The sequence below is a fragment of the Paroedura picta genome, chromosome 4 (genome assembly GCF_049243985.1).
Source record: "Paroedura picta isolate Pp20150507F chromosome 4, Ppicta_v3.0, whole genome shotgun sequence".
In the NCBI taxonomy this organism is placed as follows: Eukaryota; Metazoa; Chordata; class Lepidosauria; order Squamata; family Gekkonidae; genus Paroedura; species Paroedura picta.
Window position 1 is genome coordinate 85,571,722 of NC_135372.1, and position 17,017 is coordinate 85,588,738.

Here is a 17,017-nt window from a genome sequence, read left to right on the forward strand (position 1 = left end):
ATTGCATAGCAAAGGTCAGGCAGGCCTGGTAACTCCATACAGCAAAGGATACAAGTCTGAAAAATCAACACTCCTGTAACCTAGGATCCTGAGCCAGCAGCCCCAGTCTCAGTCCCATACATACCAGCTCCATAAACATCCTGGCAGACAGCAGCAAAGCAGGCTGGCCAAGAGGTGCCAGTAACAACTGAGAACCCAGCAAAAGAGGAGATTTCTCCAGACAGCCTCAGGACAAAGCAGAGGCCACAGCAGCTATCACATCCATGGGAGGTGCAGCAGGAACAGACAGTCCTAGGGAGATGGAGGGGCAAGAGCCTGCATGGAACAAGCACACAGCCCTTTGAAGTGAACAGAAAGAAGGGTGGGGCAGGAGGCACAGAGGCCCTGGGGGGAGGCACTGGCACTGGGCACTGTGCTTCCTTTTAGGTTTGGCAGAGCCTAGGGCCAGCCCACCTCCAAGCAGGCAGCCCTTTAAAAAGCTATCTAAGGGTGGGCTATGGAGGAATAGTCAAACCTCTCCTCTGGTTTGTAGGGAGAGAAGAGTAGCTCCAGAGAGGGGCCCAAGACTGAAATTGAACCTCTGGCCTCTCACTCTTCTGAGGCTCCTACTAGACCAATGCCAGCAAAGAGGCTGGAGGGCCAGCCACTCACAGGCCCTGACCTCTCAATGGCGAGTGACAGATAGATTTCTCTATGAAACCTCACAGGGTAGGAAATAATTTCTGCACGTCCACTGTTTCTCAAGCAGGAGGCCCACAAGGGGCGGAGCATGTTTTCCCCTCAGGAGAGGAGTGAGAAATGGTGCCTTGAACAAGCCTCCCTGTGCCTTGCTGCTGAAGGTGGGCAGTGGTCTGCAGTCCCATCTCAATGTCTGAGCTCTGTCAATGTAGCAGGCAGGTATTGGGGAAAGCAGCATTGCAAAGAAGAGAGGCTGCAACAGAGTGGAAGGGGATGCGGTGGGAGGAAGGGAAGGGAAGGGAAAGAGGAAAAATTAATGCTAAACAACTGTACTCCTTCCCTGGCTGCCCAGGCATTGACTGGCAATCTTCTGGCACTGCAGAAATAAGCCCAACCTGCTGCAAATGCACAGCAAGGGGATCTGCAACTGGTGAACTGCTGGCTGTCAAAGTAAAGAAATCAGTTTGTTTTTGTTGTTGTTCGTGTGTGTGTGTGTGTGTGTTTAAAGGCAATGATTAGAGTTACCAGCTCTGGGCTGGTAAATACCTTGAGGTTTTGGGGATGGAGCCTCAGAATGGGGAGGGGAGGATTTCAGTAGGGTATAATGCTATAGAAGAGCTTCTTGTGGCACAGAGTGGTAAGGCAGCAGACATGCAGTCTGCCCATGAGATTGGGAGTTCGATCCCAGCAGCCGGCTCAAGGTTGACTCAGCCTTCCAGCCTTCTGAGGTCGGTAAAATGAGTACCCAGCTTGCTGGGGGGTAAATGGTAATGACTGGGGAAGGCACTGGCAAACCACCCCATATTGAGTCTGCCATGAAAACGCTAGAGGACATCACCCCAAGGGTCAGACATGACTCGGTGCTTGCACAGGGGATACCTTTACCTTTTTATAATGCTATAGACTTAAATGGGGCATGATGCCATAGAGTCCTCCCCAGGCTACACCTCCCAAGCTCCAGGACTTTCCCAATTTTTATCTGGCAAGCTCACCAAGCCTCATCCCCCTAAGGGAGCTTTCATGGCACGTAAAGATTTAAACTTGAGTTTTCCAGATTGTCGTATAACTGCAGCACCACACTGGCTGTCTCTGTTGTCTGGAGCTTGGCTTAAATTCTGAGAGATCTTCAAGCCCTTCCTGGAGGTTGGCAACTCTACAAACCACCCCTTCTTCAAATTCCAGACTTTGCTTCTTGAGAAGAACCTTTGCCACTTCTGCAGCTTCCCCACTTGAGAGGCCAAAGAGGGAGGCTTTCTGAGATTTTCTGCCTGCAGTAGAGATCTTCCCTGCCCCCCCCCCCCCGCCCAGGACAGTCTCCTGTACCTGCTTTGAGCCAAAACATGATGTCTTTCTAGGCCAAGACACTGCAAGGCAGCTGGAGTGGCCTTGGTAGAAAACTCTGGCTGCATCTGAACAGGTGCCCTAAAGCCCGGGAGCTCTTTAAGGAGGAAGGGAGGGACATCTGGCCATGAAGTTTTCATATAACATCTTATGTGATGATCCAATTCTTACACCATTTTTTAATGTATATCTGTTTAGATTTTATTATGTAAGATTACCTGAATTTTGGAGAAGGTGGGATGCAAGTTTTTAATTAAGGAAATAAGCGATAGCTTCAGAATTGAGTTATAACAAACTGCATCCCTTAAGAGCCCTTTGAAAGTTGTTTGCTTTCTAGTATTTTGTCTGATGGTAGGGTTTTCTGGTTACCAAATTTGGCAACATATTGTAAGCACCAAATTCCAGACTCCCCACACCTCTTCCAACAATATTTGAATGCATGTGTTAATGTTGAGTTAAAGGGGAGTATCTCCAAGAACAAAGAGGAAAGATAAAACAGACAGGAAAGGGATGAGTGAAATCCTTCCAAGTGAAAGAAACAAAACTATATTTTTCAAACAAAGAATATGGGTCCTTGATCATCAGATTAATAATACTCAGTGTTTTTATAACTATCAAGACCAGGGGATGCCTAATTAAAGCCAATAATAACAATAATTGTTATCATTAGTTACTTAAGCTACTTTTGTTCTTCCTTCCAAATTTTATTTTCCTCTTGTTAATAATTCAAATTCAAATAATCCAAATAAATCAATGCAATGTAATATGATCATTTGGCAGGTCTGGATTTTGCTTTCCATTATTGTTCAGGAAAGTTGTGACTTCATTTCAGTTCATCCAAATCAACAGGGTGGAAACATTAAAGAACGAGTTGTTGTACCATTTCTGCCATCAGTTCATTTTAATGGAGTGTGTGTCTGCTCCTGAGTATTAAATAGTCAAGGTATACCCTTAACTTTCTTCAGTTTTATGAATACAGCACATTATCTTGCTGAGTACAATGGATACAAGTTTGAAAAAAAAAACACTGGAGTGTTGGAATGTTTTATTTAGTATTATTTAATTATTTGTAATGTGTCTTTCTCACTGAAACTTAAGGTGTAACTCTATGCAGTCAATAGGATGTGACAACTAATAAGCAATATAAGTAGAAGATAATTCACGGGGAAGGATAATACATACAGCAAACCAATCTTTTTTGGTATATTGACCCACAAGTCTAAATGTACTTGGTATGGGGACCTGCTTGGACAAAACAGAGTGCTCATATATCACTAAACCTGCAAACGCCTGGGATTCACTTTCCCAGGCTTCATGACTCACATTTAAGATAGGAGGCCAGATCACAGGTTAGGAAACTGCTATATGCAGTAGTACAGTTCACAGGCCCAGTCCCTTTATTAAAGCACCCTCCTGAACCATTCGGCTACAATTTAGCTATATTCCCTTTATAAAAATGGCCCCCTGAACAGTGCTGTTTTACATAGTTTGCAGAATGACAGTAGCACGGGAGTCTTCTTGATCTCAGGCAGCCCACAACAAATAATGCATGTGTGCAGGCAATGGTTTATCTTACTCATTTGAAGGGTAACACCTGCAAAACACTTCTTAAACAAAGCTGTAGTGACAGGGCACAGGAGGAGATGAGGTCTTATAGACATTTTATTTACGTATTCATTCATTCATCTATTGCCACTCATAGGCTTTGTATTCCCCTTGGGCTGAATTCAAGAACTGGTGATCACTCCATGCACTGAATGCAGAATGGGTGAGGTATGCCTACTCTGCTGAAGTTCCTGATAATAGCTGAGCTGCAGCATTCTGTACCAGTTGGAGTCTCTGAGTTAACTTCAAGGGCAGATACAAAAGTCTAGTCCTAATGTTACTATATAATGAATCCAGGTGGCCAGATTGGCTGAGTCAAGGAAGAGGGGCATCTTTCCAGCTAAATTAAGTTAGAAGAAAGCGGTTTTGCAGCTGCATTGCTTCTCCTGTAGGATTGTTGGGTCCCAGGGGTAGTCAACCTGTAGTCCTTCAGATGTCCATGGACTACAATTCCCATGAGCCCCTGCCAGAGTTTGCTGGCAGGGGCTCATGGGAATTGTAGTCCATTGACATGGACATCTGGAGGACCACAGATTGACTACCCCTGCATAACCACCGGGCTATTAACCTAGGCAGAGTCTGCACTTACTTTTTTTATTCCATTGTCAATCCTGTTGAATTCAGATCACTTTGAACTCGGGTCTTCCTCTTCCCCTCCCTCCCCATTGAAACAGGAAAGTCTTCTGCACGTGGTTAAGGAGGCTCAGAAGAGGGGGGGGGAGGCAAATGGAGACTCTTTCTCTGTTTTCTTGAAGGGGGGAGAGGATCCAAGAAGTCAGAGGAGGGAGGAAAAAATCCTTTCTTTTCTTGAAGGGAGGAGAGGATCCAAGAAGTCAGAGGAGGGAAGAAAAAATCCTTTCTTTTCTTGAAGGGGGGGGGACGAAGAAGGCACAAAAAAAAATCCAAGGCCAACAGAAGTTGAGAGTAATTAGGGGCTTCTCCTTTGAGGCAGGCTTGTCACATGACCACCTGTAGCCAATCACGGGTCTTCTACCACGGAGGAGAGCCCAGATTCAAAACAATGCGATTTTCTGAATATATTCAGGATTAGCAGCAGTCTGAGATATCCCACAATAAAGGTAGGGTCACTCCGGATCAATCCTTCTTGCTGCAGAATTTAAATAGCCCAAAATCCAAACGGAAATCGCATTCTGTGTAGGGGGCAGGGACTAAATCGACCTGGGGTTGGAATAAGAGCTCTGTGCAGTTTACACCCTAGTCAGGAAGATGCAACTAAACCCCATAGAATGTGGGAAATACAATGTTCTTCAAGACATTAGACTTCCCAGCCAGGATCCTGCCTTGTCAGGATTCAATTCAATTTGTTCACCACTTGCCATTTAACCACAGCAGTTAGTAAAGGGCTCAAGACCTCTCCTGCATCATCAGGAGATTTGTAGAGAAAATTTCAAAGGTAGAATCATCAGCATACTGATAGCATCCAGTTCCCAAACTACAAATGAGACTGAATAGCATGAAGGATATGACTGTGCCCTGGGGAATCACACAGGGCAAATCCTACACTGTTAATAACTGGTCTGCCTCATGAGGAGTTGGTTTTATACTCTTTGTACTCCAAACAAACACAGCTCTGCACCAAATTACTGATCCTAGAGTAGGGACAGTCACCTCTTGTAATGTTAACAGAGATGCTACTCTTTAGATAGTTCTCTCTGATTCTATTGGTTTTCAATTCTGAATGCTTTGCCCATATGTGTTGGCTAATTCAGCATTTCCATTCCCCTACCACTCTTCCCCATTCTCATCCTCTAGTCCCATCCCCAGTAGGAAATAATCTCAGTTTACAAAGAAGTTATCTTGGATGTTGTGATCCTGCTTTGAGGGAGCTATGTGGCTTGTCTCTAATGTTCTTCTTACCTTGCCCATTTTTCTTCCCTCCCTGACTCCAAAACCAAACACAGTATTTTGCGTTATTGAATTTTCTGTACTAATTGGAGGGAGGGGTGTGGTTCAGAGGTAGAGCATTGCAATCTAATAAATTTAAAATTCAGACATTCTACCTAACTCATTTGCCTAGCCATCTTCTGCTCATTGGGCAGAAAAAGGGGGAACAGATAGTAGTACCAATAGCATTTGATTAGATGTAATTCAGTATTTAGTTGGTTAGATAGGGAGGTCAGCAGAATTTTAGGTGTTAGTTTTCTGTGGCTAACCACAGGCCCAGTGGAACAGCTCTGCAGAACTGTCCAAGGTCCCTCAGGGCTCTGATGTAACCCAGAAGAGCATTCCACCATGCCGTGGCCGGGACAGGAAAAGCTCTGGCCCTGGTTGAGGCTAATTTAATTTCCTTATGGCCAGGGATCCTCAGCAGATTCTGGTCATTATATTTTAGTGTCCTTTAGGGGAACATAATGGGAGAGGTGATCCCATAGATACAAACCAGAACCTTAAACCTGATTTGGTCCGAGCTAGTAAATCTGGAAAAGCAGAAAACTCTCAGGCCCATTCCGCACCAGGATCAATGTGGCAAATTGATCACGGAAAGAAAAAATGCAATTTAAAATAGTGGAATACCTGCCTTTGTAGTGGAATCCAGTTGCGTTTCAATCGTTTCCCACAGGTTTCCGGTCTCGGCAAAAATCGCTAAGAAGGAAGCAATATTTGCCAAGCTTTGTCCTGCCCCTGGCCATCAATCAAATAAGCAGCCAATGGGCGGCCGTTATCATGCTCCCGAAAAGCCCCTTTCCATTTAAGGCAGGTTTAAAAAACACACACACACGTTGCAACGAATCTGCGTTGATTCGTTGCAACGGAGAGACACATCTAGCTGGCAGGTGGCGTGTTAGCTGCTGTTTCATCGTTGCCACACTCCCCGGGTGAAAAAGAAATCCCCCCCCCCCCGTGCATGGGCGCGATTTTCAGCTGAAAATAAAGGGAACCACCAAACGGGGCTGTGTGGTGCTTGGTGACTTAAAACAGCTCTGTGTAGGGACTGCAGCCGCGGAAGCCTCGCTGGGTGAATGAAGGCTCGCCGGTTCGTTGCTCTCTGCTCGCTCTGAGAAAAAAAAATGGCAATCGCTTCGCCAGAAGATCAGAGGAGAGAGCCAGGGGGAGTGACTTTGCTGAAACTGCAACAATGGTAACGCACAGAACTTTTTCACTAGTGTTGCAGATTGGTTGCAAGAGTGTAGCGCTTTCTAGAGGATGAATCCACTTTTTGGGATTTCCCTGGAAGCGCTACAACGACGCGCTTCTAGCGGGACTGTTTCAGGAGTGTGGCAGATTGTGTACGATGTTGTGCATAACTGCATTTTAGTAGTGATTACAATTTGCCACACTCCTGCTACAATGAATCTGTGCAGAATGGGCCTCATGTTCTTATATAGTGCAATAAAGAGGGAGGCATGTGCCCATTTCTCCATCCACATTCCAGTCCCTCATGCCACATGGGTATTTTGTTCACTAGGGTCCCCTGACCATCCGTATCAGAGAAGGCTGCTAAGGAAATGTGGGGAAGACCTTATGCTGTAGGATACAGCCTATTAAGGCACTGGTCAAGGGGGGTTACAGATGGGAACAATTACACCATTTGAGCAGTAACAGGTGTTATATTTCATTCTGTAGTTATATGCATAGTTGTATGGACATACCCAAGCAGCAAAAATGTCTGTCCCCCTCATATTGAGCATACTTACCACGCCTACATAAAGGATTTGCTTCCCCATTTTTCAGCTGTCAGAACTACTCTATAGCTTGCTGTTCTGTATTCCCTCCTCTTGAGCCTCCCCTAGGCTGACAGTAATCTGAAGGGAAAAAATCCAGACACTTCCCCAGTCCATAGTGCAAGTTCTTCAAACTGACCCCTATTAAGAAAATGATGCCCTTCTGTTCCCTGCATACCAAACTCCCATTTTTATGCCTCTTTTTCATTTCCTCCATATACAATGTGATGGAAAGAATAATCTGAAATGAGTTTTCATTTTTTAAAAAAAACCTGCCTTTCCATCATGTGCATTGTAAAATGCAACTTACTAAGCATCTAGTCAACATTTGTGATTGTGCTGAATGTGGGAGGTCCTTGGCAAAAAGGAACTTTGATATTTATGTGCCTCTTCTGTTTACAATCATGCAGAAGAACTTTTCAGATTTCTTCCTCCACAGTGTCATGCCTGAAAGAAACCCATATAATTTCAGTGTTTTCATGGTAGAAAGAATCCACTAAATTTGTCCTCTGCCATTAGTGCTACATTATCTTAGGAACAGAATAGTCATCCCTGAGCACTTCTCTGAAAATTCACACAGTTTTGGCTGCATGAACTTCTAGCCTTGGGGCCTTAGGTGCAATACCGCCTTGAGTGCCCAAGAATTTGGATTGGCACTGGTCTTCCCCCATGACCCTCTTGCCTCCCCTTGTTTGCTAAGGGTATGGCTAAATTAAAAACATTCTTTTCTAGGTAAATTGCTGGGATCTGTGTGGTCTTCTGTGGGGTTCACAGAATTTCAGATGTAAAAGTTCAGCACATATAAAGTATGGGTAATACTTTCCTTCTCAAATGCATACATCTATATAGAACGTTTTCATTTGCTCTCAGTTACCTCAGAACAAAGCTAAGGGGGATTTTGTTAAAACGTGCTGAAAAGTAAATTGCTTTGGGAACCAGATCAGGCATGGAAAAGTTGAGCCTGAAGATGAATGTTTTGAGAAGTTAGAACTGAGCAAAAAACTGGAGTTTATTTTGTTAAAAACTCCTTTGGATCTGCTCCAGATCTGCTTCAAGGTTCCATTGCATCAGGGTAAGCTAGGGTGTACCATTGAGCCTGTTCTGCCCTACTGACCTCATGAGGGACAACTGAAGCACTCAACTAGCACTATGCAATGAAATGAATTTCTGGAAACTATCCAGTTCCTGGATGCCTGCAGCATCTGGGATCCAAGCCACCTTTGCCCTGTCCTCTCTGCTTTCTTGGGCTTTGCCAAGCTCAACTTGGCCACAGCCCAAAACTGAGGCCACTCTTCTCACAATATATCTGGATAACAACTGAGTTGCAAGGAATATGAATGAGGTAGCCAAGCCCATGTGGTCATTCAGTGGCAGAGCTTAGCTTAGGCTTTACCCTTCTCTGTTTCCTCACCCACAGTTCATTTATCTCCAAGACCACCCAGCTGCCTTTCAGACCACACCGCCTCTGTGAAATGTGTGGAAATTTGCAGGCATTTTCTCTGATTTTTACAGGGATTTCTTTTTCGCCACACTTGACTCACAGCTGTTTGCCAAAATCAAATTGTGGAGGTGTTTCTGCCTTTTAAAACTCTGTAAACAGACACTTGTTCCAATAAAGTCAGCCAAGTGCAGCAAGACTTAGAGGGATTCACTGTAGCTGCTATGGCAAAGCTGCAAACAGGAAACCTGAGATTTGGGGAGGGGGGTGTACATTGGCATGGCATAGTCATAGAGGACAAATTCAGAACAAAGACCCTCATAACCCAGAATGTCTAGCAAATGCTGGATATAAAGGATAACAAAAGGTCCAGGTGGGGAGTTCTCCTCAGTGACACTACATAGCTCTGTAGGTGGACATTCCACATTTTGAACATGGGAAGTTAGTGGGTGGACGTGCTCTTGGAAATGTTTGCCTTTGGGCTCATGATGTGAAATCTGGAAGTAATAAGTAAGTACATGGAGAAAAAAATGCCCTGTGATCCCAGTCCCTGCTACCACATGTGGATCAGGCCCTCTGTAAACAACTGAAGCATGAAAATAGGGTTTGTTTATACAGTCTGTACCCTGGATACAGATTGCACACAGGGACCTTTTCCACATTAGGAATTTGGCCCAACTCACCGCTCCTCTAGTCGTGGGCCAAATCCCCACTTCCACATGACATCAGCACCAGTCTGGGGCATCGGAATACAGAGTACCTTTATTGGCCTAATGCTGAGACCATCCCAGGCCTGGTCTGACTCAGGCCCTCATTTGCCCTACAGCAATCTGCATTCCCTTTTTTGTCTGCGGCATCAATGGGGCCTGTGTTGTGCCTGGGCCGTGTGGCTGTGGAAGAGTCGGGCCATCCTGGCCTGGTTCCTCCCCACCCAGACCCAAGTACAGCATCCCAGAAGGGACATAAATGCCTCAGGTGGCTCCACTGCACTGCGCAGCATGGCGGAGTCACCTGGGGTATTTTCTTTTATTATTTGTAATAAAATGGTATCATGTTGGTACGCAATACCACAGTCTTAATGTGTTTATTTTTTAATCAACCTTCCCAACCCAGCTGCCATGCAGGAGCACAGATCCAGGGTCCAGCAGGCCAAATGCTCCCCCAGGAGCAGGAAGAGGCAGGGCAACCCGCTCCTGACCAATCACCAGGCAGCAACCCCGAGTGACATCTTCTGTGTGGTGAAGGACAGGGAGTCCACTAGTTCATGCAAGTCAGGATCAAAGCCAGCTGATAAAACCCTGTTCTCCACCCATGCCTTGATTAGCCCCAAATTTCATGTCTAGTCCTATGGGAGAGAGGCAGTTTAGAAAGTTAATAATGTAATCCTTTCTGGGCTTCTGTAGCCATTTTACACTAGATATAATTCCTTGCTTGCCACATTGTTTGCTGGCCTCAGATGGTTTCATTGTAGTTGTGATTGATGGTTATGTATGCCTTTCTGCACACATTTTTGGTTTTGAAATCTATTCAGAAAGTCTTTTTTGCACTTGCAGCATCTTTGTGCTTGCTCAGCAGTCAGCACATATCCCCCATCTGGTTAATGTGCATGTTCCAAGTGAGATTTCCTTCCTGTTGCATACACCTGTTTCCAAGACCTCCTTGGATAGTGATTTTTTTTTTCACTCTGATCCAGCAAGCAAAGATAGCTGTAGGGTAGATCAAGAAAAACAGATTTCAAACAGCAGTGCCCAAGCCAGGCAAGAGATATTGTGGCCACTAGGGAAGCATATGTTTTCCAGATTACTTAATCCACAGCATCCCACGAATGTTTCCCTGGTAAACGGAAGGTTAAACAAATAAAATGCGAGTGACAGATCACATTGTCCAGATGCTACAGGATCACAGCTAGTTATGTTCCTCCTTCCCAGCTGTATAGGTTCAAAGAACTATTTTAGATTTCATACTATATGTCCAAAATTCAGAGAATGTCAACATTCACATACAAGTGAGAATTATATAGCCACTCTTATGTTCTACATATAGTAGAAAGGGTGCTGATTCACTTCACCATGAGGGTAGTGAGAAAAGCTAAATGAAGAGAAGGGAAAAGAAACAAAAAAACCCTACAGGTATGAAATTACATTGACTTTAGCTGTTTTGAGTATGCCCAAGACCAAACTCTGTTGTGGTCAAAAAGGTTTAACAGCTATTGAGCAAACCTGTGTAATACTTGATTTACTCAACCTCTTGCACACACACTATCAAAGGGATACTGCCAAAACCAGCATATTCTTTTGGGATGCCGGCTCTGGGTTTGGAAATAACCTGGAGATTTTTTTGGGGGGGGTACCAGTAGCAGGTGGAATTTGGGGTGAGGAGGGACCTCAGTATTGTGTAATGCTATGGAGTTCACCCTCCATAACAGCCATTTTCTCCAAGGGAACTGATGTCTTTAGTCTGGACCTGTAATTCTGGGGAATCTCCAGAATACTCCCTGTCACCACAGTCACATTTGTGACTCATCCTCACTATGTATTGTTCCAAGTCACATGGCAAAGCTGGTAAACATCCAAGAAGGGAGGTGAGAACTTGTCATGGAAGGAAGGCAGCCTGAAGCACACTAGCAATGGACTGGCCATTTCCTTGTCAAAGGGGCTTTCAGGCCAATGCTGTGTTGAGGGCGTGTCTGATTGCTAGGTTTAGTTGCCTATAGGGGAACAGCTCATGGTGGATGCAACTAAGCAAGAAGTATTAGGCATGAAGAAGCTGCACATGAAGCTGCCCTAGAGTTAATCAAGCTGTACATCCACCTAGCTTAGTATTGACACAGTGACAAGCAGATCTCGAATGTCTTTGAAAGAAGGTTTTCACAATCCCTGCTACCTGCTCCTTTAACTGGTATTGCCAGAGATTGAACCTGGATCCTTTTGCATGCACAGCAGTTGCTCTATCACTGATTTATAGCCCTCCCTCCCCAAAGGATGTCTGCAGTACAGTTGAAAAAAATGTGAATCCAACAGCACCTTTAAGACCAACTACCTTTAAGCTTTCATGTGAAGTAGGTGAGGCTGAGAGAGCTCTGAGAGAACTATTACCCAGCTGGATGCATTTCAGGAAGGAGTGAGGAATCAAATCCAGTTTTCCAAATTAGAGACTGCTGCTTTTAACCACTGCACCAAGCTGGCTCGCACATTCAACATACTACACATGCACAAGCATGGTTTTAAAACCTCCGGAGCATGTTGTTAATTTTAATGTTTATGTATTGGAGTTTTATTTTTTATTTGTAACCTGCCACAAGATAATTTTTGAGAGCAGCAGGTAAAAAATCAGACAGACAGACAAATCTAAGCAGTGTTCTTGATTCTGGTGATTGGTTTATTATTACTATTTCTTATTGTTAATTTTTTCTTCTATGACAGAGACCTCCCGTCAGGTGTTGTAGATTAGATTGGTGCTTCTTTTGCCAAGATTATTTCAATGAAATTAAAATCACCTTTACTCTTAATGAACATTTATTGTTTGTCTAAAGTGATTATTGGATCCAGCTGCTGCATTTGGAGGTTTATGTGAGCAGAGGTGATTTGTCTTCACTGTGGGATTTCAATTCTCCCTGTGCGCTCTCTCTCTTTGAAAATCCTAATAAAAAAAAAGAAGTGAATAGAGTTATTATACAAGTTAGATGGCTCTAGCCTTTATGAGACATAAGTTCACACAACAAATCCATGCTCCGTGCAAATGTGCAGGGCTGAACATGGCTTCTTTTCAAAAGAACATGAATAATAGTGTTTCTTCTCATGCATCTGTTAAATTACCTTGTCAAATATTTCTTCTCTCTTTCAATTAAAAGATTAATGTGCAAAACTGTCATAGTATATCATTATGACCACTAAATTCAATGGCTTTTTGAAGGAGGGGGGACAAATTAATGGAGAATAATTATATCAGTGTTTAAGAACAAGAGAATAATACAGACGCACTGGGAAACCAATATGGCAATAAAATATCCAAACTGGACTTATATAGAGTCATCTCTATTCAGTTTTAGTAATTCTTTTATTCTTATTTCACTCAAGTACCAACACGTTTCGCCTTACAGCTTTTTCAAGGGATGGTTTTTATATTTAAGGACCAACTTAGCTTGTAGCGTCTGAAGCACCACAAGCTACGTTTAGCTATTGTATGACCTTATACTCTGTCAAGAGATTCCTTTATAAGTTGAAGTTCATTATTTTTGCTAAGAACAAGAGAAGCCATGTTGAATGAGGCCAATGGCCTCTCCAGTCAAACACTCTGTCCCACAGAGGCCAAAATCCAGGTGCCATCAGGAGGTCTACCAGCAGGGCCAGAAGTCCAGAAACCTTATCACGGTTGTCCCCCCTCCAAGCACCAAGAATACAGAGCATCTTTGCCCAAGATATAACATTCCATTTACGTTTATTTTTTAGTTATTTTTAGACTTCTATACTGCCCCCTCATGACTGGTCACCTCAGGGCAGTGTACAACAATAAACTTGGTAACAATTCACATAGAAACCAAAGTACATAAATTATCACTAGAAGCAACACTAAAACTTTAACATTATATAAATAGATTAAAAGTAATTACTTACATTCCATGAACAGCAAAAGTAACAACCAAGGAAATACTAGAATGCATAAAACCTGATATATCACTGGAAGGCAAAATCATCAGCTCCCTTACTTTGGTGATATCATGTAATGCAGCTCATTGGAGAAAGCAATTATGCTAGGACTAGTCAGTAGTGAAAGAAAATGAGACCAACAAAGAACATGAATGGTTAAACAGAATCAAAATGGACACTGGCCATAACGTTATAAAACTAAGAGAAGTGGTGCAAAATCGTAAGATGTGGAGACAGCTGAGCCATAGGATTGCCAAGAGTCAGACACAACTGAATGGCTAGCATCAACATCAATTACTTTAAACTGCTAGCCCCACAAGGGGCAAGGGAGAGGGAAGGAGGAGGAGGAGGGAGGCCTGGGTCAGATGTTCTCATTTTTTTCCACTGGCTTCAACCTTAAGTTTGGCAGAAGCAGGGATGGTTTATTCATGTAGCACATGAAGCATGTGCTACAGGCCCTGCACTTCCAGGGGTCCTGCACTGTGCCTTCCCCCTATGGATCAGGGCTGTAATTTCTCTCCTCCCCCCCTTTTCCCTCTTCAAGGACACTTGGAGTGACACCCCTTTCCACTATGGGAGGCCCCTCCGCCCCGAGTCTGGCTGCTCCCAAAACAATTGTACTCTGCGAGGGTCCTGCATAGAATTGTCATGAGCTTAAAACAGAGAAGAGAAACCCAGTGTAGGCACCTTGGGTCCCCATTGGGAGAAAGATGGGATATAAATAAAGCTAATATTAATACTAATAGGGGAAATGTTCCACCCCTTAATCATTTTAATTGCCCTTTTCTACACTTTGTCCAGTACTATAATATCCTTTTGGAGGTGCAGTATCCAGAACTGTACACAGTGTTCCAAACAAGGTTGCACCATAGATTTATTCAGGGACATTATGATATTGACTTTGCAATCCCTTTTCTAAAAATCCCCAGCATACGATTTGCCTTTTACTTATAGTACCATTCTAAGCGGATTTACACTCTGCTAAACCCATTGACTGCAATGTACTTGTAAGGCATTTTAGCATTATTTAATTTAGAGATGTATCACTATCTGAGGCCCTAAATTGAAGCTTAATTAGCTAGTGCATAAACCAAGCTAGCCTCTGTTAGAAACAAATTATGGGCTACTTGGAACATTGGGCAAGTAGCTTTTCTTGTGTTAGCACTGATTTTGTTCATTAACTCCCTTTTTCAATTACACTTAAGAGTAATCCAACTAGTATGTGCAGAATACAGCTGAGTGCCTTGGTGCCATTCAGCACAAGGTAAGGCTTCCCCATTTGTCCAGTTCCCAATTTTTCTTGCCCTTAGCACATCTCCACTGATCCCACTTGTAACAACCTGACAGCAGTGGCAAATTTCACTAAAATAATTAACATATCCATCCATCCTAGAGTTGTCAGCATCTAGGTGGGGTGATCTCCCAGAATTACAACTGATCTCCAAACTACATAGATACGTTCCCCTTGGGGAAAAGTTAAGGTGACCAGATTTTAAGATTGCTAAAGAGGGACACCATTGACCGGGGGGGGGGGGTGTTCTATATGGAGCAACATAATTTCTCATAGAACGCAAAAATAGTATTGTAATTTCTTTTAATTTCAACAATTAACGATTAAGTACAATTAACAAATATAAAACATTACAAAAAACTTATGTATAGTATTTTATTCTTTGCCATATTTCTCACTCAAGTGAATTTTTTTTTTTGTAGATTGCTGTCATTGCTTCAAAGGTGCTTTGTGAGATGAGGGGCAGATGGCAGCGATAATGTGACAGTTATGGTGATGAACAAGGTAGATGCATCCCAAAGACTGGCACAGCATGGGAACGATACACTTCGCTGGGTAGAGAGCATAGTTTACAACCCAAAGGTAAAAACATGCCATCTCTTTGAGGTGTTAACATCCCTTGTTGACTGTCCTGCTTCTGGCAGGCTTGAACTCTGGCTCCTAGTGCCAGATTGGCCAATGCCCTATCAGTCCATGTGGGAGGGGGATCTAAAAAGGGGAGCTGTTCCTTTGCTTGGGGTTCAGAGAGACAGACAGACAAAAAAAAGAAAGTCCAGTGTGAATGATGAAGGAGGATGGTGCTTGTAAATACAGTCCTGGGGAGAGGTTCCCTATGCCAGCGGTCCGGGGGTGGGGGAGAGCCAGCGGCCCGGCTGCCGCAGTTGCTCAAAACGCGCACGTGTGGAACTGCCGCACGTGCGCGTTTTGGCCACCAGGTGGCGCTTACACGCATGTGCAGAGTTGCCGCGCATGCGTGTTTTGGCCACCAGGGGATGCGCGGCAGTTCCGCGCGTGCGTGTTAGCGTTGCTGGCGCGCCGGCTGCCGTGCTGGCCTCTTCCCCCCCCCTCACTGCAGGGGGGAGGCAGGTGCGGCCGCTGGCGGCCCACTCCGATGGCCTTTGTGGCCCGGTACCGGGCCGCGGACCAGGGGTTGGGGACCCCTGCCCTATGCAACAGTAAGCCTCCCTTTGAGGCTGCACCAGATGTTGAAGGATTGTAAGTTAACTAACAAGTGAGCTTCCTTCCATTTATTTTTATTTTGCTTAGCCCTACCTGGAACTGTCTTGCTGTTTGTGCCTTGTAGTTAGTCCCAGTGAGTTTGTGCCTTGTCGTTACTACAGTTATTCAGCGGAGGAGCCTTGCACATTCCTTGCCCCTGGGCTTGGCTGCTTGACAGCACTATTGTAAGATCCCTCTTGGGTATACGATCCCCTTCTGGTTAATGCCTAGTGAGAGGGGTAGTTAACTCAGGGGCACTGGTGATATGAGAGCCCCAGAGTAAATTTTTGCCTTCAGTATGCCAGCGAGGGGAAGTCTGTTGGAGAAAGCATTTGACACCCTACATGGTGATAATAAAATGTTTTTACTAAAGTTGCCATTCCATCTCTGTTTCAGTTTGTTTTTAAATCTTTTACATATAAGTTGGTCTTGCAATAAGCATTTCTATGCCCTTGTTCTTTGATGCAGACTAAAATTCAAGGCATATCAATCAAAAAGCCTGTAGTCAGCATGAGGACTAATAATAGAAGAAAAATTGTTTTTACTGAAAACAATTAAAGGATGCCATAATTAAAATGAAGGGTACTTCCCTATCTTGAAAAATATGTGCTGAAAGGGAGAGATTACCCAGAGAAGGGGAAATTAACTGTAAAAAGGGTTTGAGATAGTTATAAGGCAGGGTAGATCTCAGGAGGAGAACCCCAGAATATCATATGCACACACACATATATACACAAAGCAATAAGCAGGCACACAAAAGGCACCCGGGAGAAAATTGGGAAGGTTAGGCCACGAGCTCCAAAGAGAAGGCAGCCAGGGAGGAACTTTAGTGTGGTGGCGGAGAAGACAAAGCCCACCCCCCCTTTCCCTGGCTCACCTCGTTTGCTTGCTTGCCCCACCCACTCACTTCCCCAGCTCACCTCATTTGCTTGCCTGCCCCACCTGCTCACTTCCCAGGCTCACCTCGTTTTCTCGCTCGCCTCTGGGCTGAAGTTGCACATGCTGCCGTGCACCTTCCCTTCCCTCGCAGGTCCCACCTGTGAAGAAGGCGGGGTCCAGGCAGGTGTCGTACGTGGCGTGGCGGTGGTGCTTGAGCTTGGCAAAGGCTGGGCAGCCA

At 44.4% G+C, this 17,017-nt stretch overlaps 1 protein-coding gene across 8 annotated transcripts in view; it reads right to left on the bottom strand.

Annotated features, from left to right (window-relative positions):
• The window catches only part of FOXD2 (forkhead box D2), an 82,002-nt gene that overhangs the window by 1,663 nt on the left and 63,322 nt on the right, over window positions 1-17,017 (bottom strand). For 7 of the 8 annotated variants that reach the window (XR_013230321.1, XR_013230323.1, XR_013230322.1 and 4 more), the window contains one exon: window positions 12,111-12,384. The exons of the other annotated variant lie outside the window; for it this stretch is intronic. The gene's annotated coding sequence lies outside the window, so the exon portion shown is untranslated. Of the gene's footprint in view, window positions 1-12,110; window positions 12,385-17,017 lie in introns of those variants that run through there. 8 annotated transcript variants of the gene reach the window in all.